Source organism: Mastomys coucha, unplaced genomic scaffold, assembly GCF_008632895.1.
Source record: "Mastomys coucha isolate ucsf_1 unplaced genomic scaffold, UCSF_Mcou_1 pScaffold14, whole genome shotgun sequence".
NCBI lineage: Eukaryota > Metazoa > Chordata > Mammalia > Rodentia > Muridae > Mastomys > Mastomys coucha.
In genome coordinates, this window is record NW_022196896.1 from 38,453,014 (window position 1) to 38,468,166 (window position 15,153).

At 41.0% G+C, this 15,153-nt stretch overlaps 1 protein-coding gene across 8 annotated transcripts in view; it reads right to left on the reverse strand.

Annotated features, from left to right (window-relative positions):
• The window catches only part of Sntg1 (syntrophin gamma 1), a 713,733-nt gene extending 708,528 nt beyond the window's left edge, over positions 1-5,205 (reverse strand). For 6 of the 8 annotated variants that reach the window (XM_031366795.1, XM_031366799.1, XM_031366797.1 and 3 more), the window contains exon 1: positions 3,292-4,092. The gene's annotated coding sequence lies outside the window, so the exon portion shown is untranslated. Of the gene's footprint in view, positions 1-3,291; positions 4,093-4,410 lie in introns of those variants that run through there. The other 2 variants (XM_031366792.1, XM_031366794.1) reach the window with 2 other exon arrangements.
• Between the last annotated feature and the right edge of the window lie 9,948 nt (positions 5,206-15,153).

The following is a 15,153-nucleotide window of genomic DNA, read 5'->3' on the forward strand; positions in this document are numbered from 1 at the left end:
AAACAAATTCAGCCTAGTTTGAAATATTTATACCCAAAACAGATGTTAAAAACTACAGTATTATCAGGAAAGTTTTATATTTTCAGCAAGAGAGTTTTTAACCTGCACTTCTGACATGCAGCGGTTTTCAGAGAACTTTTCCATGGATGAATGAATGCTGTTAGAAATCCCTTATAATCACACCTAAATCCAACACTGAGGTTCCCAGGAGACTCTCACACCATCACGTTCACACTTCCTAGTTGTCTATAAAGTACATATCATTTAACCAGTTCACTGACATTTAAGAAATGCATGTGTATCTATATGGAAAGCTCTGTTTCTTACTGTGTGATAAAGTTTCCCCCACTTGAGGGAGGAAATGAAGCATCAGTGGGGTGAGTGGCTCCCCCTCTCCTCACATCAGCATTTCAGAAAACCTGGTCATTTCATGGCCAAGCAGCCCTTGTTTTTCCTCACCATAATACATAGCGTATTTGGCACTGCAGTCTGCCATGTTTAGCTCATTCAGCTACAGAGGAAGAAAATACTAAGTAAATGTGCTCTCAGTATGAGTGCTCTGCAATTGCTCACTGTACAGGTTTCGGGAGAGGTATGACCACCAGTTTCTGGCTGACAATATTCTTTTCTTGTTAGTAGCTTTTGCTTCACAGGTCAGAGTGCAATGAACAGATTCATTGTCTATAATTCCTAGCTTTTACAGAATATTAGGCAGAACATTGAGAATCTGTCTGAAACCCAAATACAAATACAAACTAAGCCATAAAACTAAAAACCATTTGGCTAAACTTTTCTGTAGACTACCTAAATGTTAACTGATTGTCCCAATTTAAGTATCATTAATTCTAGGTCATTTAATTTGAGTTTCCATGGTTTGGTGCTGATGTTGTTCACTTACTTGAATTTTAATAAGTTCAAAATTTTTTCAAAGAATGAGAGTATTATTTTCAGTTTTAAGAAGGCCCTTTGATGTTTGACGTCATTATCCCATTTAAAGTCTTGCTCACTGTGTGTCCTGCAGCTCACGGTGTACCCTGCAGCTCACTGTGCATCCCATATGGGCCTCAGACTTCCTACAGTTGTAATGCTTCAGCCTCCTCCATGTTTCAATTAGAGGTAGGATTTACCATTCCTAGCATCTATGCCCTGTTTTTATAATAATTTATAATTTAAAAAAATTGAGTCAGAATTTTTTTCCAAATTGCTATTCCTCTATCTCCAGGAAAAAGATTCCAAGACTCAAATCGCCTCTAATAATTGAGATGTTCATTGAGTTGACACTCGTAAAACCTGGACATCCATATATATATCCAGTAGGCAGGGACTGCTTGCATGCATGGGAGACACTTTTTCAAATACAGTGTTGATTTCTTTTCAGAGATGAGTGGAATCAAAATAAAGGCTGATTCCCAACGACCCTGTTACGCCTTTATTGATTCACTTATTTATCCACTTGGATACTCGCTTCATTGTGATTAGAGATTAGCCTTCAGCCAGCTTCTAAAGAGGCTTACAAAAACTCTATCTCAGTGTTCTAACACTTCTCCAGAGACAGCTGCTGGCAAGACTTTCAATACACTTGGGTGAGTATGGAGTGGTGAATTCAATTTATTTACTTCCAAATCTGCAAAGGGATTAGACAAAGGTAACTTTTACGTTATTCAGTTTCTGTTCTACATAGAGAAAGCCTGCCCCCTCCACCACTGACAAGGGAACTGCGGTCATAAGACACACAGGCTTCATTCCAGAACACATTTCCACATTTCATTTTATGCTCCACTGACTGGGGGACTCGGTCTACATTAATTAATTAAGAATCAAAATAATAGTCTAGTCACGTGCTGTAACTCTGCTAAAATGTGATTCCATTTTCCATGTTGCAATCTGCTTCCACATTTCTTAAACTAGAAAAAAAAAGAATTCTATAAGGGGTCCATTGGAAGAACCCACAGCAATTACTGCAGACTTCTAGTCCTCCAAAGATCACTTCTGACCTATCTAGGGCAAACATGCCTCCAAGGAGATGCTACTCTCTATCTGTGATTCAGGCAGTTTCATGGTGAGTGACAGTTAAAATGACAGTTCCTCAGAGTAGAATTCTTACTCCTGGTCACTATATAACAGGCAGCCATGAGTCCACCAACAAGTACCACCCTGGCTCAGGAGACTGCGAGTTCAAGTCAAGAAAGTTAGTTACTGTACATGGTGTAAAGGTATTTTATTTTCAGCTATACATGGTTTATAAAATTAAAAAAAAAAATCTTCCAAACTCATGCAGTTTTTCAAGAGACAAACTCTTTCCACAAACCTGGCTAAGCATGTACCATCACAACTATGAGAATCATTCCTGTGAGTCAAAGCTCTCCGTTGAGCAGAATGCGATCACTGGAACTGAATGAGTTCTTTCTGAAATGCCAGCCATGAACTATACATTTGTATAACTTCTTTTTACACAGAAAATCCCTTTCATTAAAGCCCAGTGCTTATCAAGGTCATTATGGAAGCTGTAATTTTAAAGCTCTAGAGGAAGAGTCTAGAAAGAAGTATCCAGAAAAAAATTAATTATCATGTTAAGATTTATGGTCTGTAAATAACCAATTAGTCTCTATCACTTGATTTCAGAAAGAAATATGTTTTGTAGAACTAATGAGTCAGAATGTTGAGGGAACCCCTATTCTCTTACAGATGCACAAGAAAACTGACCACTTCCTGCCTTGAGATATCTGTTGATAAGTCTAAGGTCTAGCTTCACTTGAGGGTCTGACTACAAAAGGGATCAGATACTGATGTATACATATTTGCTGCCTGTAAACATTTTAACAAATTATAATCATCTAAAATATTAGAAGAGGTGATTAAGCCACTTCCAGCTTTTTGATATGTATTTCAATTTCAAATACATATTTCAGATGCAATGTAAAACAACCAGAATCACTTTTAGCTGAATACGTACGATCACCAAACACATTAGTTTTAAAGAAAACAATAAGACACACAGAGATCCCCAAAGCTATTATTTAAGCAGGAAAAAAATGTCCAAGTAAAAGTTTGCTATACTAATGTAACTCAACTACATATTGTTGTCACCTCTGTCAAGAGATTCCAGAAAAGTAAAATTCCAGACTAATTTATCAAGGAAGAGATATTCTAAGAAGCTAATCTAGGAATTATTTACCTTTAAACAACCAGAAGTACTCATTTTCCTTAATCCTCGATATGTAATGTTTGTATCTTTTCTGTTAAACCTTGTAAATTCATTAGTGTGTGTTGAAACACAGTATTATCACATACCTGCTGAACAGAGGTATTGACGTCCTTTCAGCTTCTCTAATGTTGGGATTTAGTATCTCTGACCTCTCACAAAGCTATCTCCACAACAGCTGCAATCCACTCAGGGACGTTCTTATTTTAAAAACTGCGGGCCTTTGAGAATTTCAATTCCTACCGCAGCGCCCATGGTTCCCTGGTGCTTCTAAGAACTTCGACTCCACTCTTCTGCCTGCATTCCCCCCGAGTCCCGTATAGAAAATTATTTTTGAAGTTGCTGCCTAGAGTTTAACTCCGTGGAGTCAGGTTGATATGAGTGGCAGAGGATGAAGAGGGCTGGTTTTCGTCCATCAAGGAAGGGGACTGAAGGCACCGCCTTTTAGCTGCTAAGAGCTCTTGTGGATGACTGTGGCAGGGAGGACAGCAGCAGAGGCAGCAGCAGCAACACGGTAGGGTCTCCCAGGCAGCCGCGCAGCTGGGAGACGCTGTCCATCCCTTCCGGTGCTGAAGCCAGGGGACCAGGACCCCTTAGCCTACTCCAGACCCTACACTCCTGCTAAGGCCGCTTCCAGACTTCCAGCTTTGCTGTTTCTCCGCCGTGTTTCCTTTCTCGGGGATTAATGGTCTCTCCAGCTTGATACCCTCATGTGTATACGCTGGCAAAGCTTCCGGAAAGGTTGGGTAAGGGTAGTGGATCCGTGGGAAGCAAGAGCGGAGCCTCTTCTGAGTTCACAGCGGCTCTGAGTAGGTTTCCTAATGGTAGAAATGGAAAAAGAACGCACGAACACGGGCGCGCGCAGAAGCGCGCACGGAGGGTCGGGGGGGGGGGGGGGGGGGGGGGGGGCAGAGAGAAAGAGACAGGGGAGAGACGAGGGAGGAGAGAAGCTGAACACTGTGGAGACTATAGAGGTGCTTTGGGAAGCTCGTGGGTCCTTAATTACATAAGACGAGAAGGGCTATTTCGGAGGTCCCCCCAACCCCCCTGCGATCTTGCTTTCTAACCAGGTCGGGGAACACGTTCACATTTTCGAAGCTCTAGATGAAATTCGGAGACAACAGAGTGAGGATGCTCAGTTCCCAGATACACAGACAGACTCTTGTCACAGAATGCAGAAACCGTGAAAGGGCCAGGAAAAGGGATACCTTTGTTTCCGAGATGCCGTTTCGCGCGGACAGCGGGGACAGGGAGCTTGCGTTCCGGCTCCCGTCCTCCCACCGCCCACAGCCCGGGTTCCCGCAAGGGTGGGGGCGTGTCGCCGCACAAAAGACTGGATGAGAGTAGTGGATCAGGTAGGCAGGGCTGTTAAGCCATCCCTAAAATGCTCCAACAAGGCCTAGGCACCAGACCAAGACGTCCCCCGGGTTACTGAGCTCCGCGGTCAGGCTCCTGGTGGCACCTTACTGACCCCACTCCAGTAGAGAAGCTTGCCTTAGAGCTGGACGCAGGTCCGAGAACGTGGCCCTATAGGAGGCCGCAGAGGCTCTGCCGCCCACACAAGGCAACCGGTGCAGGCACGACTGAAGTGAGATGGAGGAAGTGAAATACAGAGTGGAGAATGAGGCAAGCTGCTTAACACGGCGGCGGCGCCCCTGCGGTGCTCTGGGTGACCGTGGTAAGGCTGAAGAGCGCCCCACAAATGCCAGCCTGGGGAGAGCCCAGCTCCCTCCGAAGAACTTGTGCAGCGCAGACTTGTGCACCCAGAGTTTGATCCGACCAAGGGGGCCGTGCGGGCTTAGCGCGGGGACAGGGCTTGGGCAGGCAGTGAAGCTGTATGCCGGCTCCTCTCTACCGCTGGCTGCACTGGGGAAGTCCTGAGGTGGATTGCTTGCTCACGCTGGGGTTCCTCGCCTCAGCGCCCGCTTTCTATGCAGTTCACCCGGTTGCATGGTGAGCGCGGGAGGAGACAGCACCACCAAAGGCCTGGTGACTGCCCAGAAACTAGGAAGTTCCGGAGAGGTGCACGGAGCGTCCTTCCTCCAGCACGAACCCTCCCTTCCCTGGTCTGGGGCCATTCCTTGCATTAGCTGCACCCCTGACTCTTTCTAGAAGAGGTGCTGGATAAGTGTCGCCCTCGTTTCGGGATACTTTGTGGAGTTACCCCTCGCTGGAAAATTTCAAGGGACCAGACTCGCACTCACTTTCTCCATTTCTGAATTCTGGAGTCCAAAGATTGCCTGGTTGGTGATGCACTTGAACTCGATGAGATAGCACTATATAAAGATGTAATTTGGGACTAGGAGCTAATTTTAAAAGAACTGCTTTGTTTTCCCGTTCCTGGGGAAATAAGTTCTCCAGTATTATGGTAAATTATGTTTCCCCCTTCGTTCTACCAATGCAAACACGTGTTTCTGGAATCCACACAAACAAATACGTGTTTGTCCAAATAAGTTTCAGAAGGCGTCCTATTTTTTTGTCAGAGGATGAAAATGGCTTGTTTACAGGCTGTGTTTGCCTGTTGTGGCCAACCTCTGCAAATAAATGGATTTTCTTTGCTGTTTTGCATGCTTGCTTCAATTGATTCAAGTAATTGTTTGAATTATTTTCTTTGTACATGTAGAAACATGAATCATACAGGAAATTAGCACAGCAAATAAAAGCCTTTAAGTGAAGCACAGAGATGTCGCTAATTGAAAACATATGCACTTCATTATCCAACCACAGGGACAAATTTCCCTTTGTAGAGCACAGATTCATGCTAATAACAGAGTCTCCCTCTCAATCCTCCCCTCCTCCCTCTCTCCTGCCACCAAGAAAAAAGAAAGGGTTGATTAATTTGAACTGTCTGACTAACTGATTATGGCAGTTTGATGTCTCTTTTTTTGTGTGTGTGAAGAAACAAATCTGTAGCACATTTCTTCTCATCAGCCTGTGCAAAGTATTGTGGGACAAAGAATATGAAGAGCAAATGCAGTGTATCACCTGATGCCACAAATGTGCATAAATGAAGTATAAATAAATAAGGTATAAATAAAACAGGAACAGATAGGCTGAGGTGGGTTGAAAATCTATTTTAAGTAAATTTCCTGTTGGATAAGATTTGTTCAAAAAAATCATTTAAATCACTTTTATTCTTAAAAGTTACTTTTATTTTCTAAATATTCTTATACAGAATGTATAAATAAAATACAGAAGGTAAGTCAGCACAATAGCCTGTGAAGAATAGACAGGGACCAGAGTCCTCAGCTGGCCTAGTCAGTGCTCAATATATAAAATTTAGGCAGTGCTCAATTTAAAGTTTCAGTGCCTTCAGTTGAATTCTAGACTGTTTCTCTTTATTGTATCAAATACAACTAAAAATACCTATAGGCAAGAATGTCTGTAATGAAACAATTATTTTGATGTGTTCTGGGGGCTTTCTAACAAAGTGATGCTAAGGGGTACATCCTTGCTCATTTTCTGTTGAACTGGTGTGGGGGGTAACTTTAATCAGCTCAGATATTCTTTGTTGAACCATCACCAGGCAAGCCTCCAGGCTTCCTGTGTGCTTGTGCTTGAAACATTGAGCACAAGTGGTTTCAGATAAAGGCAACCACCTCACAGTGACTGAGTACAAAACTCAGTCCACTTGCTTCTTGTTTGTGGGTAGAATGGAGCAAATGACAAGCAGCAGTCAGAGAGCAGAAGAAAACTCATCACCTAAACAGCTGCCAGCACTGTCCGTCCGTGAGATCCATCCCAGCACTGATCATGAGATCCATCCCAGCACTGTCCGTGAGATCCATCCCAGACCACTTTGTTTTTATCTTTTCTCTTAAGCGATTCTGATTGCTGACTCACATGAGAAAAATGCTATTTTTCTGCCACTTAGAAAAGTTGCTGCCAGGCAATAGTGCGACACTCCTTTAATCCCAGCACTTGGGAGGCAGAGGCAGGCAGATTTCTGAGTTCAAGGCCAGCCTGGTCTACAGAGTGAGTTCCAGGACAGCCAGGGCTACACAGAGAAACCCTGCCTAGAAAAAGGAAGATAGAAAGAAAGAAAGGAAAGAAAGAAAGAAAGAAAGAAAGAAAGAAAGAAAGAAAGAAAGAAAGAAAGAAAGAAAGGAAGAAAGAAAGGAAGGAAGGAAGAAGGAAAGAAAGAAAGAAGTTGCTTAAACTTTTTAGTTTGTTTCTTCATTTACTTTTATTGTCATTGGTGTGTGATGAGTAAATTGCCTAAAAGCCTCGTGTGAACTGAGAAACTCCAGACAAGAAAGCTGACTTGACCGATATCATCCACAGGAGCTTCAGGTAAGGAGATCCACACACCAAACCTGCTAGCACCTTCCACTAAGACTGCAGGAGAACTGACCTGCATATGTACCCTTCCACCTCCAAATTCCCCCTCACTCCATCTTATAAAACTCCAAGACCCCCGAAACCACACAGTTCACACACACACACACACACACACACACACACACACACACACACACCAAGACCACATGCTCCCTTCCTACTTCCAAGGAGAACCTCCATCTTCTGAGTTATTTGGATTAGATGAACAATTCTGCTTCTGGAGATCACTATCTGCCATCTTAGGTTTCCATGACATCTTCATCATTCCTGATCTAATGGGGTTTGTGTGTGTGTGTGTGTGTGTGTGTGTGTGTGTGTGTGTGTGTACAGGTACAGGTACAGGTACAGGTGCAGGTACACATTTACATGTATGTGTGAAAGTGTGTGCAGAGACCAAAAATAGACATGCAGCCCTTCTACATCACTCTCCACATCATATTTTGAGGCTCTTTCACTGAGCTTGGACCTTACCTATTCAAATAGATTGGCTGGCCCATGTGCACCAGGGATCGTCCTGTCTCTGCCTTCCTAGTGGTGGGACTAAAGGTACATGTTTCAATGCCGACCTTTTTATGTAGATATGTGCAGATAGATTTTTGTCCTTAGGCTTGTGTGATGGGCACTTTACTGATGAAGCAGTTTTGTCAACTGTGTTCTTTATTCTAAAATGGAAATGATGACACCTACTTCACAGAATTAGCACATGCTAATGGACCCAGGTCATGAACTAGCTCCCAAAAGGACATTCTGCATCTTTAGCGTGTGGCACTCTTCCTGGGCAGACATGAGCAAATATCTGCTCACCCCAGACAAGAAACTGAGGACAAACAAAAGTATGCCCCAAGTCCAAATAGATGGATGGACTAGTCTCATCAGGATTCATTGCAGGAATGTGTATAAATAGTTACTTACAGGAGCAGAAATGATGAAAAACAACTGCACTAATGTGGCCCAAGACACATTGAGTGGCAGCTCACAAGAGCTGAAAACAGAATGCATTGCACAGCTTGTGGGCATGTCAACAGGCTGGAGAGGACTTTCCCTGCACACATCGATTGGTTTGAGCCTCTTCCAGGCAGCTGGGATAACCACAGCTGTTTCTAGGCAGCTTAGGTGATCTGCCTCTTCCAGGTGACATGTCTTGTCCAAGAGTCTTCTAGACTGAGAAGTTTGTATGACAGTATCTCTCAATAGTCCTTATTGTTTACAAAAGCTTGGAGACTGATGTCCAGTATATTTTGTCACATCCAGGACTTCTTGATCCTTTGAGTTGTTTACCACCTGAGCTTCCCCAAAGGAAGGAATATCACCTCTCTTTAGAACATCCCGAATCTTTAAAGATCATCCATGAATGTTACAAGGTGTTCCGAGTCTCTAGATAATACTGTGCCTTTATACGATTCCCTCCAAGAGGAAATGTTTTATATAGGAGGAAATTTTGGTAGAGTAGCATTTCTCCACACCTCTTTGGCAGGAATTCTTCATCCATGCACATCTTGGGTTCCTTAGCACCAAGCACAAATGGGTAGAAATGTCATTGACTTTAGATTGACGTTATAAGCATACAAACAATAAATTCGTAATAATGAATTTTTAAAAACCTGTAGCCACCAGCAGCTACACAAACCAGGTTCCTGAAAGAGAGGCAGGGGCCTGGGGGAAAAGAGGGGAATCGGACTGCGAGAGAAATAACCAGACAAAGTCAAAAGGTTCCGATCAAGGTCCAATGTGTATTTCAGAATCTGAGAATATATAGGCAGGGAGACCCATCCCCCAGTAAGCCAGCATCTTGTGGCCAAATTAGCATCTTGTTGTTCTTTCTGGAAGGCAGGTGAAGCAGCTCAGCAGGGCGTGGCTCCCAGCAGGAACTTCAGGAGTGGCAGAGAAGCTGCATGACAAAAGGGCTTTCTTTATCTCAGGAACTCCACCCAAGTGGGCTAGCTGCTTTGTGGCAAGAACAAGGTCTGTTTCAACCCACTGGTTCAGCCACTTGAGGCTGGGGGTGGTCACAAAAACCTACTTAAAGGATACATTACCAATTTAACTAAGCTTCACTAAATATTTATTAAGTGATTTATAGCATTTACATTTGATAAGCAATCATTTATATCAAAAGTTTCTTCCTTAAGAAAAAATGGGCATATCAATACATATAAACAAAATATGACTAGCACATGGATATTTAGGGATATGCTTCCAGGTAATTTCCAGTGACCTATTCCAAATTGGGAAAAACAAAACACACTTGGAAAGTGTATTGTATTATTTTAACTTGTACTGGTATTGTATTATTTTAATTTACCTCTTATAACACCATTTCTCTCTTCTTCTTCTAATCTGGCTTCTCCGTCAAGGACCCAAATGAGTTTACTGTTTTCAAAGGATTGTCTGTTATTCTGTCCTGCCTATCACAGCATTCCACCTGATAGCTATCTACTTCTAACATATCAGTCAGTCACTTCCCCTTCACTGATGCACTCTTCTCCTCTCTAAGGAGATTCTTTTCACACACAAGAATGTTTTCCCTCTGAATTCCATGCTGAAAATGTATTGCCCAAGCCTGTCAGCATAATGGTTCTTCAGGATTGCGTCTTACCCTTTACTTTCACTTATCTGCATGTTTGCTAAAGTTGCCTCATCAGCTGTCATCCCATTGCTATTGTATTGGTTTGTTTTTTGAGGTGGAGCATTACATACACCAGAGTACCTTTCAAATAATAAACCACTATGTAGCCAAGCATGACCTTGAACTTTTGATCCTCTTGTGCTCATCTCGTGAATGCTGGGCAATAACAGAAATACACAATCATGCCCCACATTCACATTACTTTTAATACAATATATATATATACATATATATATATATATGATATTAACAACTTGATCAATAAAAAGAAAAATCAAAACAACAAAAATAACAACAACAAAATCAGACCAAACACAGAGGCTTCATATTTGACAACTCAATATTTGATTTTACCCACTTTTCCATTGATGTTTCACTCTGAAAAGCTTTACAATCTTCAGAAACAGTGCTGTTGGCTGGAGACCAAGTGAGGATCAAACATGAGATCTATAGGGGAGATTTCCTATTCAAACATCATCTACATCTCATAGGTGTATCATTATTTCTTAATGCACAACATATTCAATCTAGCTTTAAAAATATCCATAGTCTTTAAAATATCAACATTGTTCAAAGTCCAAAGTATCTTCTGAGATGCCAGGAAATCTCATAACTATGAACCTCATTTGTAAAACAAAAAAATCACAAAAATCTAACATCCAATGTCATAGAGTGTATGCTCTCTTTCAAAAAAAGGGCAGTGGACATAGTTAAATATATTGGTTCCTTCAGAAACATTGGAATCACTAGCAGGAATGCCACATATAAAAATAAAAATTTGTGATGGATTTCAAAACTTTTTTGTTTCATGGAGAATAAATATCATACCCTTTTAATGTTGACTCACTGCCTTTTCTGCCTCCACAGATGGAAAGCAGTTACTCTCTGAAGGAACCCAGCTGTCTGCTCTGTTGTGACTGCTCTGTTGCCACACCATGTCAAAGTCTGCTAGCCAGATGGAAAGATGTGTGAGGCATATCTACTTATCAATGTTCACCTCTATGTACCCACTGGTTGTGAGTGATTAAAATAATAAATTTAATTAATGATAGATTCTGCATTCTGCAATTAATCTTTGCAGTTTCCATAGAAATGTAATCTATTTCTTCACCTCTTGACTATGTACCTTTGGGATTTGCTTTCACTAATACTGTGTAGCAAGATTGAATGTATGGTACAAAGACTGGGCATCAAGAGCCATTGAACAGTTGAGTTCTCCCACAGAACTCTTCCCACAAAACCTGCTAGAATATGAGGCATGAGGAGAGTGTTCTGTCTTCCCAATCAATTATCCAAGAAGTTCATTACACAGTCAATTCTCCAAGTTACTATTGGAATATATATATACATATATATATGATATGTGTGTATATATATATACATATATGTGATGTGTATGTATACATATAAGCATATATATATTATATGAGTGAGACTCAAGTGTTTAGGATATTCACACTTAAAATGCAACATTTTTCATTAAGCCTTCAAAGCATTTTTGTTCCATTTTATTTGTTTATTCTATGAGCAGTGTGTATATATGTAGGCATACTCACCATGGAACATGTGTGGCAATTCAAGTTGCCAGTCTTGGAGATAGGTACCCTTACCTGCTGAGCCATCTCTGTGACCCAACACAAATCCCTTAGCAACAACCTGATTGAGAACATAATCTTTCATCTCTAGGATCTACCACAAATCCCTTAGTGATAACCTGATTGAGAACACAATCTCCCATGCTTTCTTTTTCCCTCTTTCTTTTTCTGTGCAGAAATTGAATAAAATGTATGGAGGGAATGAATTCACAAACATGATCATGTAACATGTTTCACAGTCACCTGTCATTCCTTTACTTATGTTGACATTTTAAAAGATAAAATAAGAAATGCATTAACAATTCCTAAAGGAGAATTCCAGAGAAGTAGAATCAGGCATTTTGGTGTACTAGGGCTGATGTCAGGTACAGACATTGACACTTTGTTTCCCAGCCTATCTCTGAGTTGGCTTTCAAACATTTAATGAAATAACCAGGAAAAGACACCTCTGGATACCCACTCAGCAAGCTCATCTGGAAAATATTTATTGTTTGTATATTGTACTCACTAAGAAATGATGTAAGGACAGCTAGAGTCTAAGGGTCTGTGAATCTCAAGTAGAGATAGACTCAGGAATTACTCATAACAGATGCTCACCAAAGGATGAGCATATACATGTTGTCCCTCTGTAGCAAGGTGGATAGAAACAGTCACTTTTGTCTTCCTTAACACAGACTTCTAGATTTTTAAACTGAGACTTCTTTATAATACCTCTTTTTGCTTCAGCTCATATGAATTGACATTTAGAAATAATTAACATTTCTGAGAATATAATGTGTGTGCTCTCCCAGAAGGTCAAGGTACTAGATCCTAGGTGACTTTCCAAAAGAAGTAAAGGAGATAACACCCTGGAGAAAAGAGTTCTTCTCAAGGGCTTTTCTTATATCCATTGTCTCATGATAATCTACTGTGCCCATAGAAGCCCCTTACACCCCCATGCTTCACATCACCACCACTGCGCACAATGGAAATTTGAAACAGAAAAGCCTCTATATTCTTCAGGCCTAACTTTTACTAAATGCACTTCCTTTCACCAATTTATCAACATATCTCCTTGTTTGTTTTAAAGCAGAGGCTGTTAGACTCCATATATTCAGTAATAATTCCCGTGATCTATTACCACAGCTGAGAGTACTCTACTCTCTCAATTAAATCACAAATGTGACAGCCTACAGGCCCAGAGATGTCGTGCTGCCCCTAGTAAGTCTCAGAAAATCCCCTCCTTACTGCCTAAGAAGATTCTACTGTGGAATCCAAAGAAATCCCTCATAATAGAAAGAATAGATTCATTCTTCCAAAAAGTAGTCTCTTGGATTTCAAAATCTCTTACTTGAAAACCAAATATCTGCTTCAACATTAAAATAACACTTGTTTATGGTACATAAGACTTAGATGTTATAGTTTTATAAACCAACAGATATAAAATGTACATATGTTCATGAAGAAATACTTTTAATGCAGAGGCTTTATGGCTCTTTGAGTAAATATTAGTATTTCTGTACTCCCAAATTCCTAAAGCTGCAGTAAACAGACTATATAAATACTGGCCATGTTTAGCTGTTGTGGAATCTTTGGTTTTCTTTCTCTAGTATTTGATTTTTTTAATCATCCCTTTTTTCTTATCTTCTTTTCTTCCTTCTTCCCTCCTTTTCATTTCATCTTCTATAGGACAAAGTATAGAAATATATGATGAAAACTAACTATCTCTCCCTAAAGTGTAGGACTGTGAGTAGAAGTCAGTACAGGAGTACTTGCCAGGCATGTGAAAGGCCCTGGGTTCTGTCCTCAAGACAAAATACATTATAAATAAAACAGTTAAGCACTGTTGAATAAAATAATAGTTAGAATACAGAAGAGTTCTCTTCCTTTCAGTTTGCCTAATCACAGAACAGAAGTTCACAGAGACAAAAGGCCTTTCATATCTCTTCCAGTTTCTTCCTACAGGAGAAATGAAAAACCTCAGTCCATGAAAACAGCTATTTATCAGGTTAGAGGCCTAGCCAATAGACAGTAGAACCCAGAGTAGATTCTAACACATTCCTTCTGGGGCTAGCATCTTTTTGTTCCTTTGTCTGTTATTCTAAAATACATTTCTCTTTGTTGGAATCCCACTTAATGTCTTAAGTTCCAGGCCACTGTTTGGAGAGGAAGTTAGTTTTTCAAAGAGAAACAATTCTGTCTCCAGTATTCGCATGCACCTGTTACTAAAATTGCCTGCTTTTCTCTATTAATCTACCTTTTTGTTAACAGCACTAAAAGCCAATGGGAGTTTGGAAAATAGGTTATGCCCACCCCCAACCCCACCCCACCATGCCATCTCATATGTAACACAGACCTTATTACCAATGGAGATTTATATTTTCAGTGCAAAATATTTCTGTGACTTTTTATATTATCATAAACCATAGTGACTTGACAGAAGCAAACTGGCAATGCAGACAGAATAAGCCTTCTATTAGGCAGAGAGAGAGTGGGGGGGGGGGCAGTATCTTTAGACATTCTGCTTGCTTGTCTGGAGCAGCAATGTGTATTGAGCATTCATTTGATTCTTCCATGATTTCATTCAAAGCTCATTTAGTGGATCCTTTTGGACTTACTGATCAAGAAAAAACATCAAAGTACTGTAGAGTTATTAGAGTTGATGGTCAAAGCTTGGACCATAGAAGACCCAACAACTATGTTCAGTCACCTGTCCTCAGTATCCCTACTTAGGAGAAAAGGAATGAAAATGGAGAAATGAGATGCATTTAATTTGGTCACATGGGAAAGAACAAAAAAGGAGGTCAAGTGAAAGCCTACTTCCACACACACACACCACACACACACACACACCACACACACACAGAGCACACACACACCACACACACAGAGCACATACACACACACACAGAGCACACACACACACATACACACACACACACACACACATACACATACACATACACACACATACACACACACACATACACACACACACCACACTCACACACACACACACACATACACACACACATACACACACACACACATACACACACACACACACCCCCACAATCTTCTAGGTCATAACCAGAAGTTTAAGTATGAATACAAAGAAAAAATTATATAAAACTAAGCTGCCCTGGACAAAGCATGGCTCTACAAATTATTGACTCAGCGTTGTTTAACTTTCTGTCAACTTAACCCAACTAGGGTCACCTGGGATGAGGCAAGCTCAACTGAGAAGTTGCCTACATCAGATTGGCCTCTGGAAATGTCTTTGAAAATAATTTTTTGAATAACATTTGGTCTTGGGAGGCCCACCCACTATTGGTAGTGTCTCCTCTGGCAGATGGTCCTAAAATACAGAAGAAACTGAGTGATCCAACATACAGTGCTCCTCCAAGGTT